The sequence below is a fragment of the Ictidomys tridecemlineatus genome, chromosome 1, assembly GCF_052094955.1.
Source record: "Ictidomys tridecemlineatus isolate mIctTri1 chromosome 1, mIctTri1.hap1, whole genome shotgun sequence".
Taxonomy (NCBI): Eukaryota; Metazoa; Chordata; class Mammalia; order Rodentia; family Sciuridae; genus Ictidomys; species Ictidomys tridecemlineatus.
The window spans coordinates 77,310,016-77,330,265 of NC_135477.1; the positions used below are offsets into that span (position 1 = coordinate 77,310,016).

The following is a 20,250-nucleotide window of genomic DNA, read 5'->3' on the forward strand; positions in this document are numbered from 1 at the left end:
TAGCCCTGAAACTGACTATATTTATATTGTAAAATTTGGACTGGTTAGTGCTCAGTGATAGAGTGCTTGCCTAGCCAGTGCAAGGCACTCCAGAATTTGATGTTATATGATCATCAAATCAAACAAACACAAAAATCAATGTAAAACATAAAGTTTGAAGAGTTTTTTGACAGGTGTATATGACCATGAAATCAGAATAGTCAAGAAAATTAACCCTAAACTTCCTTTCATAGTACTATTTTTTTTTAAGGTGGTGATGGTGTTGTGGATTAAACCCAGGGCTTTCTGTATGCCCTCTCCCACTGAGCCACATTCTCAGTCCCTAAAGCCCTAAAGGTTTTTTGTAATTCATTTCTCCCTTTCCTGCTGACCCACTCCCCAGTGCCAGTACCCAAGAAGCCATTGATCTGCTTTCTGTCTGATTAGTTTACATTTTCTAGACTTTTATATAGATGGAGCCATATAGTCTATACTCCTTTGTCTGGTTTCTTTGCACCAGTATAGTTGTTTTTAGATCCATCTTTGTTGATTTCTCTCCTTATTCTGAAATAGTATTCTATTATTTAAATATGTCATAATTTATCAATTCACCTGTTGATGAACATTCAGATTTTTTTCAGTTTTCAACTATTACAAATAAAACTCATTATGGATGGTGAGGGGTTTCTGGATTGAACCCAGGGTTACTCAAACACTGAGCCACATCTCCAGCCCTTTTTAATATTTTGTTTATATATATAAAAAAACTTCTCACTAAGTTGTTTAGGGTCTTGCTAAATTGCTGAGGCTGACTTTGAACTTGCTATCCTCCTGCCTCACCCCCGAGCTGCTGTGATTATGGACATGTACTATTGTGCCAGACATATAAAATCTCTATAAATATTAAATGTGTAAGTCTTCCAGTGGGGCATATATTTTCATTAAAATTAGGTAAATACCTAAGAGTATACCTGGCTAAATCATATTGTAGGTATAGATTTAACTTAACAAGAAACTGCCAAACTTTTCCAAATTGGTTGTACCATTTTACATTCCCACCAGCATTGAGGGAAGAATTCAGTTTCTCCACATCCTTACCAATACTTGGTATGATCAGTCTTTTTTTTTTTTTCCTTTGCTGGGAAACAAACCCAGGGCCTCATGCATACTAAGCAAGTGCTGTGTCACTAAGGTACACCCCCAGCCTCTGGTCAGTCTTTTTGGTAATAGGCATCCATAGTGAGTGTGTAAGACTAGAGGATAGAGAGACTTTGAGGAAGTTTTGCCTCCCAGGTCCCTCAGGAAAACCCCAAGCTCTTCATACTATTCATGTCTTTTTGAAGGATCTGTGTCACTATACTCATGATCCTGGAGAAAGGCATGGAGCTCTGGAGGTTTTATTTGTATTTTATTCAAATGCTGAGCATTTATGGTTTATTCTTGGTGCTATTTTAAGAAACTGTTGCCTGTGATAGAAGAATGACAATAATGAGGAGAAGGTGAGGAAGCCTCTTTAAAAATAAGATGTACTGATGGGTATATCTTGCATGCATGTACTCCTTGCCTGTGATCCCAGTGGATCAGGAAGCTGAGGCAGGAGGATTGTGAGTTCAAAGCCAGCCTCAGCAGCTTAGCAAGGCACTAAGCAACTCAGTGAGACCTTGTCTCTAAATAAAATACAAAATAGGGCTGAGGATGTGGCTCAATGGTTGAGTGCCCCTGAGTTCAATCCCTGGTACAAAAAAAAAAATGTATTAACTTAAAAAATTTTTTTTGAAATAATTATAGATCCACAGGAAATTGAAAAAAGATGTATAAGGAAGTTTCATGTAACTTACTCTTCACCCAGTGGTAACAACTTTGCTATGAAGCAATATGAAAAACAGGAAACTGAAATTGATATATTCCAGAATTTATTCAGATTTCATCAGTTAATACATATTTGTGATGTGTTGTGTATATGAGTGTGACTAGGTCAATGTAGTTTTACCACATGTAAATGTGTAACCAACACCACAATCAAGATATGGAGCTATGGATGTAGCTCAGTGGTACAGCATGTGCTTAGCATGTATGAGGCCCTGGGTCAATTCCTAGTACTGAAAAAAAAAAAAAGATACTGAACAATTCTGTCATAACAAGAGTACTTCCTTTACTTACATCCATGTCCCTCTCCTTTACCCCTACTCTGGCAACCACTAATTTGACTTTTAGCTCTATATTTTGCCATTTCAGAAATGTTATACAAGTGTGAACAGTCATATTCGCCTGTAATCTCATCACTTGGGAAGCTGAGAAAGGAAGATTGTGAGTTCAAGGCCAGCCTTGGCAATTTAGGGAGGTCCTGTCTCAAAGTAAAAAATAAAAAAGAGCTGGGGATACAGCTCAGTGGTAGAGCCCCTGGGGTTCAGTCCCCAGTACAGCCCCCTCCCCAAAAAGTTCATAATGGAATCTTTTTAGATAGGTTTCTTTTTTGTGTGGTATTGGGATTTGAACTCAGGGCTTCATGCATGCTAGACACTCACTCTACCAGTGAGCCATGATCCTAGCCCCAAGGTTGGCTTTTTTCTTTTTTGAGTGTCAGGGAGGATACTGGGGATTAATCCAAAGGGCACTTAACCACTGAGCCACATACTCATTCCTTTTTATTTGTTGAGACAAGGTCTTACTAAGTTGCTTAAGGTTTTACTAAATTTAGAGCTATTTATGGCAAGTACCAATGTGAGTATCACAATGTAGACCCTTAGGTTTCTGGATCAAGGCCATACCATGTATAATTGAGAATTATAGATATATGCCATCCAACCCAAGCCCCCCCTGCTTAAACAAAATAGCCCCTAGAGTGCTCCTGGACTCTGATGGGGGAGAGAACACCCACTAAGAGACATCTTAAGTGACTGCAGCCAGAGCAACTTGGCTTGAGCCAGGTTCTGCTAGACTCATCAAGTCAAGAGGTCACTGGACCCAAGAGCAGCTCACAGTTAATGGTAGTATTTCATCCCAGACTGGGCCTGAAAGAGCCAGATACATACATAAACTGCATACATAAATACATAAACTGCACAGCAGATGGTCCGGGCCCTGCATCACCCACTAATATTGCATCAGGGCTGCTCTCTTATTCATTTCTGAACTGGAGCTGTGCAAAGTGTCCTGACACAGGTGGGAGGAAAGGGACCAAGCTTGGACAGGCTAGCTTGCTGGGTAGTTGTAAGCAAAAAATATTGCTGTACCATAGCTGAACATGAGGAAACCCCGAGAAACAATGGTGAGGGAAAATCCTCCCAATGGGCAGAAATTCTAGCAATGCACTTAGTCATTCAATGTATGAAAAGAAGTAGACTATGGTTATACACTATGTTAACACATGGACAGGGGTTAATTGCTTAGCTGGTGACTAGAAACCAAAGAAAAAGACTGGGAGATATGGTAGGCTGAAAATTACATCCTCCCCAGATATGTCCTTGTCCTAATCCTGGAACCTGTGAACATGACCTTACTTGGAAAAAGTGTCTTTGCATTTGAGATTTAGTGTTTTTCAAATGTGATCATTTTGAATTATCTGGATGGGCCCTAAATATTATGAGTATCCTATAAGAGAGTGACAAAAGGAGATTAGATGCACACAGAAGAGGCCACATGATCACGAAATGCAGATACAAACCCCGGGTTGCTGGCATGTTCTAGAACAACTTGATACCAGTATATGAGAACAGATCCCCAAAGTATCATAAAACCAAATAAAAAGGCAGACAGAGTCAGGATTACTTGCACTTGAAGATAGCATTGGGAGTGCATTGGGAGATATACTGACAGAAATGTGGTGCTTGGTTAGGACTAAAAATGTCTTCATCCAAGTCAGAATGGACCTAGTTTATCTAAGGTTAATATAGAAGAGTTAAGCACATTCCTAGTGCCAGGGTCCTGTTGAAAAGCTCCACACAGCACTATAATGGTTTTATCTTTTTTTCTTTTTTGCAGTGCTGGAGATCCAACCCAGGGATGCTAGGCAAATACTCTACCACTGAGCTATACCCCCAGCTCTGTTTTATCTATTTATAGTATGCTAGGAAGCTTTGCAGCATCAACCAACCAGTGGTAATCAGACATGTGGTTAAGACTTCAGATGATGCAGTTATGTCAAGCTGAATTCAAACAAGTTGATACCATAAGCTGAAAGGAGCAAGGCACAGATTTAGCCCTTGAGCCTCTGTAGTGAGTTCAGCCCTGATGACAACTTGGTTTCCTTGGTTTCAGACTCCTGGCCTCCAGAACTGTGTGAGAAAAAAAAATCCGTTCTTTTATGTCACTAAGTTTTTGGCAATTTGCTATAGCAGCCCAAGAAAGTAATAAGTGCAAGCACGAGGAGGTGTCTGTAGAGGCCCATGCATGGAGCTGCAGGAATGGACATGTGAAGGTCCTTGCATCACATGTAGCTATCTCAAGTAGATGTGCATTCTGCTTCTGTTTCAGAACCCCAAACTTCAGTTGATGGAGGTCATAAAGCTTCTCCAGAGATCTTGTATTTACTCTCTAGTTTTACTTGTGCCTCTACAATGTATCATGACCTTGCTATCTGTGGCTCATATAGCATTGGAACTACTTGCCTCCTTTTTCAACCCTCATCAAGAAAGATTTTGTGTGGTGACATCTGTCCTCTCTTGTGATGTTTATCTTCTCTCTCTGGTCAGGCCAGGTTTCTGCTCCCCATTGCAACTGTTTGTAATCTCACATCATTTATTTTGTAAGGCAAAGCTTCTGGAAGAAAACTTCTGGGAGTTCTCACCTGCTCCTGCTGGCTTGGGGCTTCCTGTTTTAACTGCTCCAGCATCTTCTGCAAGCCAGTGTTTCCATCTGAACTGGATGGAGTTCAGCTTTGTGGGGTGATGGGGCCTTTTAACCTCTAAGAGTTTGGCCTGTAAAATTCTTTATAAAATCTTGCAATTACTCCATAGATAAACAGCTTTATAGTACATTTAAAAAATTCTTTTTGGTTTTTAAACTAGCAAGAAGATTTTCTAATATTAGCAAATCTTTAAGCCTAGACACTTCCTTGAAGAGATTTTTTTTTTTTTTAATTGTGTGCTTTGTGCCTTAGTTCCTCAAATAGGGGGTTTACTATTTGGGGCTTTTCTTCACTGACAAGGTTTGAAGCATTTTAAATTTTTGTTTACATTTTAGCTCCATCTGTCGTTCAGTTATTCCTCCCTTCCATAGAAAGAACTCTCCAGAAAAAAATGTCTCCCAAAATCATATGCTCAAAACCCTCCTGACAATTAGAACCAGGCTTCAGATTTTCAGTCAGAGGACCACTAGCACCTCTGTCACGAAGAGAGCTCTCTGCCGGGCTCTGAGCCCCAATCACTACCTCATTGGCAGCCTCAAAATCCGGTCTAAGCTCTTTCAGGCCTTTCCATTGGAGACATCCTGGTGTATATTGTAGCTCCAGAGTCAAGGCTGTTGGCTGGGCCAGGATACTCTGAATTCCTTCATTGTCGTCTGTCAGCCAGAACCCATTTCCAGTTGGTTCCTGTGTACATTTCTTTGCGGGCCAAGAAGTGGCCTATGGGTGGCACAAGCTGGGCATCAATGACATTACCTGTGGGGTGTATTTGAAGCCTCTGACTCTTTTCTACAGCTCCTTTGCTCTGTGATGTCCATACAGGGTGGTAGGAAGGGATCTAAGTCTCTTTTTTGCCAGACCCAGGCAGAGCCTTTACCTGAACCACAGACACGTCCCAGCGTCCCAGCTTCCAGAGCAGCCCCGCCCCTCCTGCCTTCCTCAGCTCCGCCCCCACCCAAACAGCAAATCAGAGGCTCTGTTCAAGGTGCGTCACAAAGGTATTAATTGCCCCGCCCTCCACAGTTCTGCCTAGAAAGCGGTGTCCCCATGGTGAGCAGAGTTGTGCTGCTTTTCCTGCAGGAAGTGGTCTCACACAGGGAGATCCTAGCACAGATACCCTAGGAACAGGTGAGGGGCTGAGGGGTGAGTGACTTTGCCTCTGCCTGGCGTCTCTTCCTCTTTCATGGTTTCTTCACTTTCTCGCAGGGACCATGGTTTCCTAGGGCCTTCACTCCTTATTTCTGAAAACAAAGTTATTTCTTCCCCAAGAATCAATCCTTTTCCCCCTCTAAGCAATACCATTCTTTGGGTGATCTGAGCCAAGTTCACAGAGAGCTGGGTCTTCTGAGGGCCTTTCCTTTTGTCAGGGATTAGAGTTGGATCAGATTGACAGTTTGGTCCAGTTCCGACCAGCAAGGCTGGAGCTAGGGAGGAAGAGTATGGTGTGTGTGTGTTTGTGTGTGTGTGTGTGTGTATGTGTGTGTGTGTGTGTGTGTGTGTGTGTGTGTGAGAGAGAGAGAGAGAGAGAGAGAGAGAGAATGAATCAGGAAAAATATCCTCCTTAATAAGTGATGTGTGGAGCTCCTGTGCCATCTATACCATGAGGAGAAGTCTGCCAGGAGCCCTGCTTGTGTGGTTAAGAGATCTCTGACTTTGGAGATCATATCCCATTGTCTAAACCACATTGGTTAGATTTTCCCATCCTTGACACTGGAAGCATCCTTTATGATATGCCATCCTTTATGACATGTTGTAACCCACCTTAAATACCCATGTGGCTCCAGATCTCAGGGTTACTAGTCACTGTACTGCCTCCAAATATATAGGTTAGCCATCTCACACCCACATTTCCCAGCTTTCCATCTGACCTCACTCTCCCTTATCCTTTGAAACTCTTTCCCCACCTGGCTTGAGGTGACATTCCCTGGTCATTTCTTAATGGGCCTCCATGAGTTTCACTTAATCTACCTTCAACAGTGGCAGTGCCATGGGTCCAGCCTTTGGACTTTTCCTCTTTAATCTTTTAATCCTCCTTAAATGAAGTAGCTTTAAATTTCATCTGTGCTGACTCTGCAAACTTCTATCATTTTTGTGAATGCAATACTCAAGTGGCAGTTCTTGTGCATATCCATGCTTGAGTGTTTTATAACATCTTGAATCAAGCATGTTCAAAATAAGAGTACCTGATGATCATAGCTCAAGAAACACAGCCCTCCATCTGTTTTTCTCCCATTTTCTATTTAATGCATGTCAAATCCCATCAGACTTTCACCATCTTCATTGCTCCTGCTCTAGTCTTTATTCTGGCATCTAAACTATTGAAAGCCTTAGAAAGGCTTTTCCTGCTGCCTTCTAATTCCCAATGGACTCTCTGCAATTTTTATTTTATTCATTTATTTTTTGGTACTGGGGATTGAAGCCAAGGATGCTTAACCACTGAATCACATCTCCAGCCCTTTTTATTTTGAGTTAGGTTCTCACTAAAATTGTTGAGGGCCTGGTTAAGTTGCTGAGGTTGTCTTTGAACTTGTGACCTCTTGCCTCAGCTTTCTGCGTCTTTGGGATTATAGGTGTGCACCACTGTGCCTGGCTTTCTCTGCACATTGAAATCAATCAGAGCATGTCACTGTGATCTGTAGGCCCCTTCCCCATCTTCCTCTCCTTCCTTGCTCTGCTACGCTGACCCCATGCTATTCTAATGTGATAAGCCTATTCTTATCCCAGGACTTTTACCCTCCCTGACCATCATATCTAAAACTGTCCACTGGCCCAAGGCACCCCTACATAGACAACACTCCAATGGAAGACATACTACTGCAGCATGTGTTATAGCATTTAGCTTCAAGGTAGAGGTTGAATGATTGCTCTGAATGCTTCACTCTCCTGCAGAAGTAGCATTTAGCCATATGGCATGATAGTGATGGGTGTGGAATTCCTGCCTCCTTGACATTAGGCTTGGCAGGTGGCTTGCTTTGGCTAAAGAAACAAACTGAGATGATTTCTTGAGCTTGCTTCCAATGTCATCAATGACCCTTGATGAAGCACTTACTTATTATCTCAGTTCACCTGCAGATAGGGCTGAGATGGATACCAGTCACGAGAGCTCAAAGGCATCTTCCTTCAGTTCTCCATCAACAGTAAAAAGAAGGAACCATACCACAAATATAGTCATGATGTATGCTGTCTAAAGCTCCTTGCACATAGTAACTTATTTAAAATTCACAAGCCAAGGGGAGGCTCTTTTATCATTGTTCCATACAAAGGCAAAATGAAAGTACAGTGTGGTCACAGCCAGCTTGTGATATAGTTGAATTCAAGAGTACCCAGCCTCCACACCCTCAGCCAGGAACCCAGCTGGTTTTTAGCCTAGCTCTCAAACTCCTCCTGTTTTACTCTGGCAGAGGAGCAGTCTTGTCCTGACTGACCATGACAGGCATTACTTAGAAATATAAGGATTCTCCATGATGTTGAAAACCAGGTCTGAGGCAGAAGATGAGTCTGCAGAGGTGTCCCTAGTAGAGCTGGGCTGCCCTGCATCTGCCGAGGCATACCCCACCTACCCAGGCACCTCACTTGTGGGGCAGGAGCTGGACAGCAGGCTCACTTAGCTATATCCAAGTCAATGTGTTTTCTTCTCTACCACCAGAGCAAATGCAGATGGAAAGTCACATCATGTTTATTCATGGAGTTTGTAAGTTAGTGCGAGGGCACATTGCCTGGAGCTGTGTGACTTGGTTTACCTCACATTGAGGGCAATGTGGTGCTAATGCCCAATGCAACATGCTTACCTCCATGGATTCCCAAATCAAGTCCATGTCCACCAGCTACAGAGTCATGGTGTTTTACTTGCTTCTGTTCTACCCTAAGAGTCCTAGAAGCCCTCACTCAAGTCCCCAGTCAAATCTCGTGGGACATGTTAGTGGTGCGAAGAAGCCTGTATCACCATCAGTTTCTTTTTATTTATTTTGAAATGGGATCTTGCTATGTTGCCCAAGCTAGCCTCAAACTTCTGGGTTCCAGGCTATCCCCCTGCCTCAGCTTCCCAAGTAGCTGGGACTATAGGCACATACCATGGCATCTGGCCTACCATCAGTTTCTTTATTTTTTATAAAAAATTTCAACAATCTATTTTTTTCCTACCATAAATTTCTTGTGGCATAATTTGCTGAGTATCCAATCCTGTCCTTACAATCCTGGCTGTGAGACCACCATTTGTTAAAGATGTAATTTCTGGCCTTTAGTTTAAAATGGGTCTTTTGGCAAGCATGGCCAAAAAGCAGAAACCATCCAATGATGTCAAGACTAAGTGGCCTGGTTAAATGATTACAATAACCGGCAATAGAAGGATGAAGGTGAGAAATCATCCCTTCTGGGGTTTGATACAGAACTATTTTATAAGATTGTTCCCAGGGGGAAGATAGCAAGGACACTGACACTGCTCCAGGCCTTCCAATCACCCTGAAAAGTGTATGAATTCTAGGACATTTTTATTAATATAACATTCTATTAATATTTTGTACATTTTGCCTGTGAAAAATTAACCTCTGAACTACACTTTTAGATTTTAGAGATTTTTCTACCCTGTGGGCTGGATAAACAGGTCAGCAGGTCATCTTTTTAATGTTGTGCAATTAAAAAATGTGAAGCTAATTAAATGTAAAGGATGTTATCATGCCTATTATTTCTAGGACCTCACTTCTGTTTGACTACCATGCCAGGGTGGTAAGGTGAGGGGAACTTTTGGCTGTCCAGGAAGCACCAAGTGTTTTTGGATCTTGGTTATTTCCAAGTTTAGTGTCCAATCATAAGGAAGACAACATCACAAAGGCTTGTCTGAAGAGATTGGCTGCTCGGCTGAAGTTGAATTATAAGTACCTGAGAGGAGACAGGTACAAGATCATGTATAGAGAATGGTAAAGGGCATGCAGAGCCAGCTGATGCATTCTTTCAAACTACAACACAAATGTTGGAAAACTACAAAGGAAAGTAAGGAAATGATTACAATTGGGAGTAAGAGTGAAGCCCTATGGTTGGGGGAATGTGTTCATCTCCAAGGTCATCAGTTTGCACCCTTAAGATGCAAACTCAGGCAGACACAGGTTGTCTGAGGTAATAGTGTGTCTAGCTTTATATGCTGAATCCTTACTTATTATTTTTGGTACCAGGGGTGCTTAATCATGAGCTACTTCCCCAGCCCTTTTTATTATTTATTTTGAGACAGGGTCTCACTAAGTTGCCTAGGGTCTTGCTAAGTTGCTGAGACTGGCCTCAAACTTGCAATCCTTCTGCCTTAGACTCTCAACACTGGGATTACACGTGTACCACCGTGAGTCCTTACATCTTAGACTTATTTTATATTTTTTACTTTCCCCCCTGCAAAGATTCTCTCTCTCTCTCTCTCTCTCTCTCTATATATATATATATATATATATATATATATATATATAAATTTTTTTTTTTTTTTTTTTTTTTGGTGCTGGGAATTGACTCCAGGGCCTTGTGCATGCAAGGTAAGCACTCTACCAGTTGAGCTATACCCCTAGTCCAGGATATATTTTTATTACTGTTTCCCCTATTGGTCCTGTGTTTTTTTTTTTTTTTTTATACCAAGGATTGAACCCAGGGATGCTTAACTACTGAGCCACATCCTCATCCCTTTAATGTATTTTATTTAGAGATGGTTTTTCTGAGTTGCTTAGTGCCTTGCTGAGTTTCTTAGTCCTTGCTGAGTTGCTGAGGCTGGCTTTGAACTCATGATCCTTCTGTCTCAGCCTTCCAAGTCTATAGGATTACAGGCATGCAACACTGCCCCCAGCTCCTGGCCCTTATTTTTGAAAATAGTTTTTATTGGTGCATTATAATTATATAAAATAGTGGGATTTATTGTGACATATTTAAACATGCACATAATTTGAAAGATCTTTTTTATTTTGAGGGTACTGGGGATTGAACTCAGGGGCAATCGACCACTGAGCCATATCCCCAGCTGTATTTTATATTTTATTTAGAGATAGGGTCTTACTGAGTTGCTTAGCACTTCACTTTTTTTGCTGAGACTGGCTTTGAATTTGTAATCCTCCTGCCTCAGCCTCCCAAACTGCTGGGCTTACAGATGTGTGCCACCATGCCCAGCTTTTTAGAACTCTTTTATGTTTATCTTTATAACTTTTCATGTTCAAAATATCTCATTTATTCTTTAAAGGTGAGGAAAATGACCACGTACAAAACTTTAATCACAGCAAAATCTACACGAGCCTAGGAAACGGCCCTGGATTGTTCCTGACAAACATCCTGTGAAAACCTGGTTCAGGAAAAACTCACTTTCATACATTGAGTTAGGTGAAAGGAACCAGCAAAGGATCTCTCTGAAGACACTGCACACCTAGGAAGTGAAGGAAACACAGATGGATGAGTCAGAGCATTACTGCAAGATATTTCCACAAGGATTTTAAAAAGCAGGATAAGGCATTCATCAAATGATGCCCATTGATAAAGCCATCACTTCTGCAAACCAAAGATTGTGACTTTTTTTTTAAAATATTTTTTTAGTTGTTGATAGACCTTTATTTTATTTATTTATACATGGTGCTGAGAATCATACCCAGTGCCTCACACATGCCAGGCCAACGCGCTACCACTGAACCACAGCTTCAGCCCGAGACTTGTGACTTTTGAAGAGATAAAACACTACCTGACCAAGCTCAGGGACAGAAGAACTCAAGTTGGAAATGATGTGCTCCAGATCCGACCATGGGAAAAGATTGAGTCACTATTTTCTGTGACTTAGAGAAATATTTTATTCTTCAAACCTCATGATATAATTTTTTTTAAAGATCATTCTTCTTTTTAACCATTAATTAATTAATTATTTTTTAGGTGGTGCTGAGGATTGAACCCAGTGCCTCACATGTGCTAGGCAAGCACTCTACCACTGAGCCACAACCCCAGCCCCCTCATGATATAATTTTGATTTACAAATGACAGTTAGAAAATGTTTTTTTTAATATTTATTTTTTTTAGTTTCAGGTGGACTCAATATCTTTATTTTACATTTGTGTGGTGCTGAGGATCGAATCCAGGGCCTTGTGCTAGGCGAGCACACTACCATTGAGCCACAACCCCAGCCTGAAAATAGTTATTTTTAATATTTATTTTTAGGTGTAGTTGGACACAATACCTTTATTTTATTAATTATTTTTATGTGGTGCTAAGGATCGAATCCAGGTCCTTGCACATGTTAGGTGAGCGCTCTACCTCTGAGCCACAACCCCAGCCCAGAAAATATTTTTTAAAAACTGTGTCTGTATTAAACATGTACAGACTTTTTTCAAACAATACAGTATAATAACCATTTACATAACATTTACATTGCATGAGTTATTATAGATGATATAGATGATTTAGAGTATATGGGAGGAGCTGATATAGTAGTGCATGTCTGTGCTTGATGGGTCTCTTGAGAGCTTTAGGATAGGGGCTGGTCACCCACTGGAACCAATCGTATGAATAGAGGGTAGGAATTTTCAGGGAAAGGAGAGGGCCTGGAGATTGCAATGACAAATGATTTAATCAGTCATAGTACATAATGAAACCTCCATGAAAATCCCTAAGCTGTGGGTCTGGGGAGCTTCCAGGTTGGTGAATACATGACAGTGCTGGAAGAGTGGTGTACCCAGAGAGGACATGGAAGCTCTGTCCCTTGGGGACACCCAGGACATATGTCTGGCATTTGTCATGGAGGCATTCCTATGAGATCAAGCCCTTGTCCTGTGGGATCTGAAATAGTATCAGAATGGAATTGATTGTAGGATACCCAGCTGGTAGAGAATTGGAGAAGTGATTATTAAAATGAATGAGAGCAGGGTTGGGGATGTGGCTCAAGTGGTAGTGCGCTCGCCTGGCATGCGTGCGGCCCGGGTTTGATCCTCAGCACCACATACCAACAAAGATGTTGTGTCCGCCGAGAACTAAAAAATAAATATTAAAAATTCTCTCTATCTCTCTCTCTCCTCTCTCTCTCTCTCTCTCTTAAAATAAAAATAAAAATAAAATAAAATGAATGAGAGCAAAACAAGTAGATAAAGGAGCCCAAAAGACAGAATTGAGTGAAGTGTGGAGGTTCAGCTCTACTAGAGAACACTGCAGGGTAAAGACACAAGTCGTAGAATGGAAGCATGAACAGGATGGGAGGATAGAAAGACCCATGTGGGCCCAATTACCTAACAGTTCTCTCTGTGGCTCAGAAGACTCCTAAGCCTTTGAGTTGTGGTGAGGGCGGGGCTTTTAATGAAATACCTGCTAAGGAGGACTGGTGACTTAAAGGCTAGCACAGCCTGAGTCCATTTCGTAGGGTGCTCTGGAAGCCAGTGCTTATTTTTTTAACTTTATTTATTTTTATGTGGTGCTAAGGATCAAACCCAGAGCCTTGCACATGAAAGGCAAACACTCTACCGCTGAGCCATAATCCCAGCCCTAGTGCTTATTAATATTTTGCAAAAGACAAATTTTTTATGTGTGTGGTGCTAGGGATTGAACCTAGGGTTTTGCACATGCTAAGCAAGCACTCTACCACTAAGCTTCACCCCTAGCCCCTAGAATAATTTTGGGTTCACAGAAAAATTAAGCAGAAGGTGCAGAGATGTGCAGTATATCTCCTATTCCTGCACATGCAGAGGATAATTTTTTTACTTCCCCCACAAGAATTATATATTTCTTACAATTGATTATATATCTATATCTATATATATGTGTGTGTGTGTGTGTACACACACACACACACACACACACACACACACACACACACACATCTCAAGAGACCTACCAAGCACATAGCACTTTCACTGTCTTAAAAAAAATCTTTGCTCTGTCTTTTCATTCCTCTCTTCTTCCTAACCTCTGGCAATTGCTGATATTTTTACTGTCTATTTTTCCTTTTCTAGAATGTCAAAGAGTTGAATCATGCCAATATGTAGCCTTTTCATATTGTTTTCTCTCACTTAGAAATATGCATTTAAGTTTCCTCCTATTCATGGCTTCATAGCTTATTTCTTTCTAGCACTGAACAATATTCTGTCATCTCCATGCACCACAGTTTATTTGTCCATTCATTTGCTGAAGGACAGCCTCCAAACTCCTTACATGGAGAATCAGAAACCAGAAGTCCTCACATATTACCATTTTATTCTTGGAGCTCCACTTTTTTGAAGATGTCAAGTGAATCACCGATGAATCGAGCCAAAGTTTCAAAGCATCTATACAGAAATGCAAGCACTTAGACTATTGCCAAGTGAATAGAAGGCCAAAACAGTAAAGTTGGCCAACTTGCAGAAGTTCATGAAACATTTCCAGAAAAATCACATCTGAGTCAAGAAGGCTATTTTGGGAATTAGGGAAGTCCTTGACAACCTTTAGTTGTGTGCACAACAAATTTGCCTGGAAACAGGCTTTACTTAGGGAATCACCTAAGAAGCCTTCAAGAGCCAGGGCATAGTGGCACACACCTGTAATCCCAGCAGTCCCGGAGGCTGAGGCAAGAGGATCATGAGTTCAAAGCCAGCCTCAGCAAAAAAGCAAGGTGTTAAGCAACTCAGTGAGACCCTGTCTCTAAATAAATTACAAAAAGGGGCTGGGGATGTAGCTCAGTGGTCGACTGCCCCTGAGTTCAATCCCTGGTACAAAAAGAAGGAGAAGGAAGAGGAGGAGGAGGTGGCAGCGGCTTTAAGAAGTCAAGCCAGGAGTAGAGATTCATAGATCAGGGATGATAGGAAGCATAGGGCTGGAGTGAGCAGTGGAGAAGGCCTTAGATCTATAAAGAAAAAGGAAAAAAAAGGAACTAAATGTGCACAAAAAGAAGGAACCAGAAAGATCATCTGAAGAAATAAACACAAGAAAAAGAGGAAATAGTCAAATAGTGAAGTAAAAACTGACAAAAAAGATGCACTTCTCTGAAACACAGGCAGGTGTCCCTGGTACCAGAGAGCCCATATTTCCCTACCCCAGTGCCAGCTGCAGGGTAAGCTCTGGGCAAGGAGGACATAGACATTGACAATTGCTAGCAGTTTTCAGAGAAGCACATCTCAACATTGAAGTGTTTCAAAGATTGAACAGCATAAAATCATTCTCTAAGAAGACCTGGGCCTCAAACAACTACTGAAGGAAGTCCAAGACCCCAAACTGATCTTGTCTTCCTGGTGCGAGTGGTCTCTGAAGGCAATGCTTTGAAACATTTTCATGAAAATATGATGGTCTTAGAATAGAATCTGGGCCTGTTGAAGGGCTTCTTCCTTTCCTCCAGGGGATGGAGAACTTTAGTGTAAATGTTATTCTTTTCAAGAATACTTTTAGCTGGATGCAGTGGTGTAAGCCTGTAATTGTAATCCCAGCTACTCAGGGGCCTCAGGCAAGAAGAGGATCACAAGTTTGAGGCCAGCCTCGGAATTTATTGAGATCCTATTTAAAAGTAAAATAAAAATAAGCCTGGGGATGTATATCAGTGATAGAATGCTTGCCTAGTATGGGTGAGGCCCAGCCACGTACTGGGGCTTAAAGCCAGGGGGCACTTTACCACTAAGCTACATTCTTAGTCTCCCCTCCCCCCTTTTTTTCTTTTCTTGAGACAGGGTCTCACTAAGTTGTCCAGGCTAACCTCCAACTTGTGATGTTCCTGCTTTAGCCTCTTGAGTCACTGGAATTACAGGTGTATGCAACCATTTCTGGCTTGTTTTGTTATTTTAATGTGCTCCAAGAGAATCTGCTGCAAACCTCTAGATGGGCACCAATTGTCATAGCAATTCTAGACCTGATATTTGAGAAATCAGGGATTTATTACAATGTTCCCTTGAAAAGACATTCTACCTGTCATCCCATTTGGCACTCAGGATGGTGTGGTGAGGGAGGCAGGATCACCAAGTATAAATGAAGTTCTCTCATGACCTCCATAGCAAAGACATCATCTATCAGGAGAACCAAGATTGGAGAACTCCTTGTTGACGTGCTGAGCACTTGGCACTTCTACTCATTCAAAACGGATAATCAACAATTTTTGGAAAGTGAGAGGAAGCTAGAGATATGGAGTTATTTGCCCGAGATTGCATAGCCAGAGCGTGACCGAACTGGCATCTGAAATCGGGTGCTGTGAGTCAAAGTTTATCCCTGTTCTCTGGGATAAACTTTTTAGATGCAGGCAAATTCTGTTGCCTGCATCTAAAATTCACTACTTCATGCTTCCACCTGAGACTTCTTCTCTCTGGGAGGGCAGGTTCAGCCTCAGTCTCCTTAGTAATGGTCAAGGTGGTGAGGCTTGTGCTCAGTTCTAATAGAGTCTCTTTTCCACCAAAGTAGAATGAGGGAGGAGCCAATGGATGCTGAGTGTTTATTGGTAGAGTGGGATAGTTGGCTTAGTCAGTGTTGGGTGAGCAATGGGTTTACTGTCCCCCACCTACCCAGCAGAGGCCAGTGCCTGCTCCCATGGTCACTGTTTTCACAGTCATCGAGAGCTCATTCTATCTCCAAATGCAATAGCATTTGGAACTGCATGGGTTCTTGTTCCCATTAACTCTGATTTTCTCAGGTTCTCTCTGGTTTTCCAAAATACCTCACTTGGGGCTGGGGTGGTGGCTCAGTGGTAGAGTGCTCGCCTAGCATGCACAAGGCACCAAGTTCAATCCTCAGCACCACATAAATGTAAAATAAAGATATTGTGACCACCTAAAGCTTAAGAGTAAATATTTTTTAAAAAATACCTCGCTAAAGGTGGACAGGGCAGGGAGGTGGGGAGAGCCAGAGGAGCAGTGAATGAAGCTTGGTTTGCATCCATCCTGAGATACATCTCCAGGTGTCCCCTGATTCCCTGGCTCAGAGACACCTACCTCCTCCCAGAACTCCTTCAGCCTCCTCCCAGGGATGAGCTCTGCTGTCTTCATGCTTTCACGATGCCTGGATCTGGCTAAGGCAGGTTTTCTATTCTCCTTCCAGGGCACTTTTATGTTGATCAAATGACAGTAACATCCTTGCCCCAGAATGAGCTTGTCCTGTGCACTATCATTCTAACCCAGCTGACCATTGGGGTATCCAGCATTAGGCCCAGCTAAAAGACAGCCCCAGTGTTCAAGGCCAACCCCTGGATGACCCCTGGGTGAACAGTTGTTCTCATCACTTGGACCATGTGGCAGTGAAATAACTTTTCTCCAAGTCCTCGACTATTTTCCTGATGTGTGATCATGAAACAGCGTGGCGGCTAATGAAATAACTAACCTCAACTAGCTGCCTGGCTGACAGCCACCCTGTCTGGTCCCAGGAGGCCTGGACAATGTTGGTTGGCCCCTTCCTCATGCTTAGGGCCTTGGGGGCCATTAACAGTCCTCAGGAGTGGGTCTGTGCAAACAGTCTTGACTTGAGATCTATGCTGGGAATCCCATTCAATCTTGTGTAGGGAGATGATGTATTCAGAACTATGGGATGATGTGCACTTTCTAAGATAACCAGTTTGTTTAGCTCTCAAGAGGTCCATAAACCCTGAGGGTGAGAATCACTTACCTGAGGAGAGCCATCCTCCTCTTTTAGGTCAAAGATCAGCTCCCCTTGGATCCCATTCTTCTCCCATTCTCAGAAGCTAACAGGGCAGAGACTGTGGGGATTCTCAAAAACTGGCTGGGATAAGGGCCTAGGAGGCAGTTCAAGACCCATGGCTTCTGTGTTTCATTTAGGGTCCTGCATGAATGACCTAATGACCCCCACAATAGCTTCAAGGATATGTGAAGGGCACTGCTATGCACCAGGGTGGAGTGACTTCCAAGGAGCATAAGTGTTGGTCTTTGCTGCAGGCTGGGGATAGCTCAAGGTAGCATGTTCTGAAGCCAGTAATTTATCTGTGATTAAAGCATGTGACCAGTTGACTAGTGGGGCTTGTCCTCATTTTTCTTTGGGACTTACTCAGGTTCCCTTGGTTGCAGTCTCTTGTTCCTGGGCAAGTGGACTGAATCATGAGGTGACTTTTTAGGTGACAAACACCACAATGGATCAGGTCTCTAAAACCAAATTATGTACTACCTTAACAATTCTGGGGACATTGGTGGGAGCTGCTCTGTGTATCTGGCCTTTCACTGAGCCAGAACTGGATGGCAGCAGACCAGGGTGCAGATGTTGCCTACCTGGAGGCGGTCTTGCCTGTTATTGCTCTATTTGATGCTTTTCTTTTGCCTTAGACCGAATGGTTTGGAGGTTGCTAGTTTCATTGCCTGGCATCTAGGTTTTCTTAGGAAGTGATACCCAAAGTGTAACCCAAAGGCCACAACACTGTGACTGTTTGACTGTCTTAAAGTGGTATACATGCTCTTCAACTTAAGATAGTTTATACCTGGATAAACCCATTGTAAGTTGAAAATAATGTAAATAAAATGCATTTAATACACCTAACCTACTGAACATCATAGTTCAGCCTTGTCTGCCTTCAGTGTGATCAGAACTCTGATGTTAACCTACTGCTGGCCACATTCACCTTAGTATAAAGCCTATTTTTATAATAAAATGTTGAATATCTCATGAAGTTTATAAAATACTGTACCAAAAGCAAAGAAAAGAATGTTGTATAGCCATACTTCTGTACCAAAAGTAAAAAAAAAAAAAAAATCACTGTTACTGAGGAAAAAACTTAAGTAAACCCTCTAGTTTCACTTGCTCTTTTTTATACCAAATTTTTTATTGGTGCATTATAGTTGTACATAATGATGTGATTTGTTGTTATATATTGGTACATTCTCACATTATAGCAATATAATTTGACCAATATCAGTTGCTCCTCTTGGTTGATTTAAAAATGATGAAACTTGGGCTGAGGATATAGCTCAGTTAGTAGAGTGATTGCCTTGCATGCACAAAGCCCTGGGTTCAGTCCCCAGCACCCCCCCCTCCACACACACACACACACACACACACACACACACACACACACGATGAAACTTGCTGGGCATAGTGGAACGTTCCTGTAATCCCAGAGACTCAGGAGGTGGACACAAGAGAACTGTAAGTTAGAAGCCAGCCTCATTAAATTAATGAGGCCTTAAGCAATTCAGTGAGATCCTGTTCAAAAAAACAACAACAACAACAAAAAAAACCTGGGGCGGGGGTAGCTCAACTGTAAAGTGCCCCTGGGTTCAATCCTCAGAATAAATAAACAAATTCAGGAAGGAAAAATAATAAAAAGAGACAAAAAAGAGACATCAGAATGGAGAATGTGACTACTGTTATTCTTGATGTTTCTCATTCTTCAAATTGCAGATGAGATTTGTTCCTTGGGATTAATCTGGAGTCATCTGCTCTGTCCTGAAGAGCAACTACATACTGATGATAATCTTTCTCTGCGTTCCATTGTTGACTGTTTTATCTTCAGGGTGCTAACTGATGCTGTACAGGTGTGCCCAGTAAATGATCCAACAGATGATCAGCCTGAGAAGGGAACAGGAAAACCTCAGGGAGGCAGAAACGACGCCTCCTTCCAGGACAAGCGACCTTGCGGACTTCTGCTTTGAATCAGCCCAGGCACGAGCGCATGTGACCACAAGGGGGCGCCAAGGCAACGTCCCCAGCTCAGGATCCACGCAGATGGACGTTGCCTTTGGGTTTCCTTCATCAGCACAGTCTTCCTGTCTTCCCTGACAGCATTAGTGTTCATTCCAGAGACTTCCGGAAAGATGCATCAACTGTTCAGTAAAAAGTAGGAAACAAGCTTATACCCTAGACTCTGAAGTCCTAACCAGCCCCTACCCTGAAAGATCCACCCCAAACCAGACTTACAGTCTTAAGTATCTCAGCCGTGCCCTTTGGTTCATAATCTCAGTTTCATTTGTGAGAAAAGAAGGAGCCAGGTACAGCGTCACAAGCCTGAAATCCCAGTGACTTCAGGTGCTGAGGCAGGATACTAAGTTTGCGACCAGCCTCAGCAACTTAGCAAGGCTCCAAGCAACTCAGTGAGCGCCTATCTCAAAAACAACAACAACAACAACAACAACAACAACAAAAATCCCAAAAAACAAAAAAGACTGAGGTTGTAGCTCAGTGGTAAAGTGCCCCTTGTTTTAACCCAGTAACCCCCTCCCACCTCCACCACCCCCAAAGAAAAAAGCAGAACAAAGGAAGAGAACAAAACCTAAAACAAACAGAAGGAGACAGTGAGATGGAAGGAAGGAAAATAGAAAAAAAGAACTAAAAAATAAACATATAGCTGGGTGCATTGGTGCACACTCATTATTGCAGCAGCTCAGGAGTCTGACACAGGAAAAGCACAAGTTCAAAGCCAGCCTCAGCAACTTAGTGAGGCCCTAAGCAACTTAGCAAGACCCTGTCTCAAAAAGTTAAAAGAGCTGGGGATGTAGCTTAGTGGTTAAGCACCCCTGGGTTCAATCCCTGGTACCAGAATTAAATAAAATTTTTAA

The 20,250-nt window shown here is 42.2% G+C and overlaps 1 long non-coding RNA gene across 5 annotated transcripts in view; it reads left to right on the forward strand.

Annotated features, from left to right (window-relative positions):
- Positions 1-20,250, forward strand: part of LOC106145159 (uncharacterized) — a 53,244-nt gene that overhangs the window by 26,514 nt on the left and 6,480 nt on the right. For 4 of the 5 annotated variants that reach the window (XR_013436408.1, XR_013436407.1, XR_013436403.1 and 1 more), the window contains one exon: positions 11,025-19,532. This is a non-coding gene — a long non-coding RNA (uncharacterized LOC106145159). Of the gene's footprint in view, positions 1-5,855; positions 5,951-11,024; positions 19,533-20,250 lie in introns of those variants that run through there. The other variant, XR_013436409.1, reaches the window with a different exon arrangement.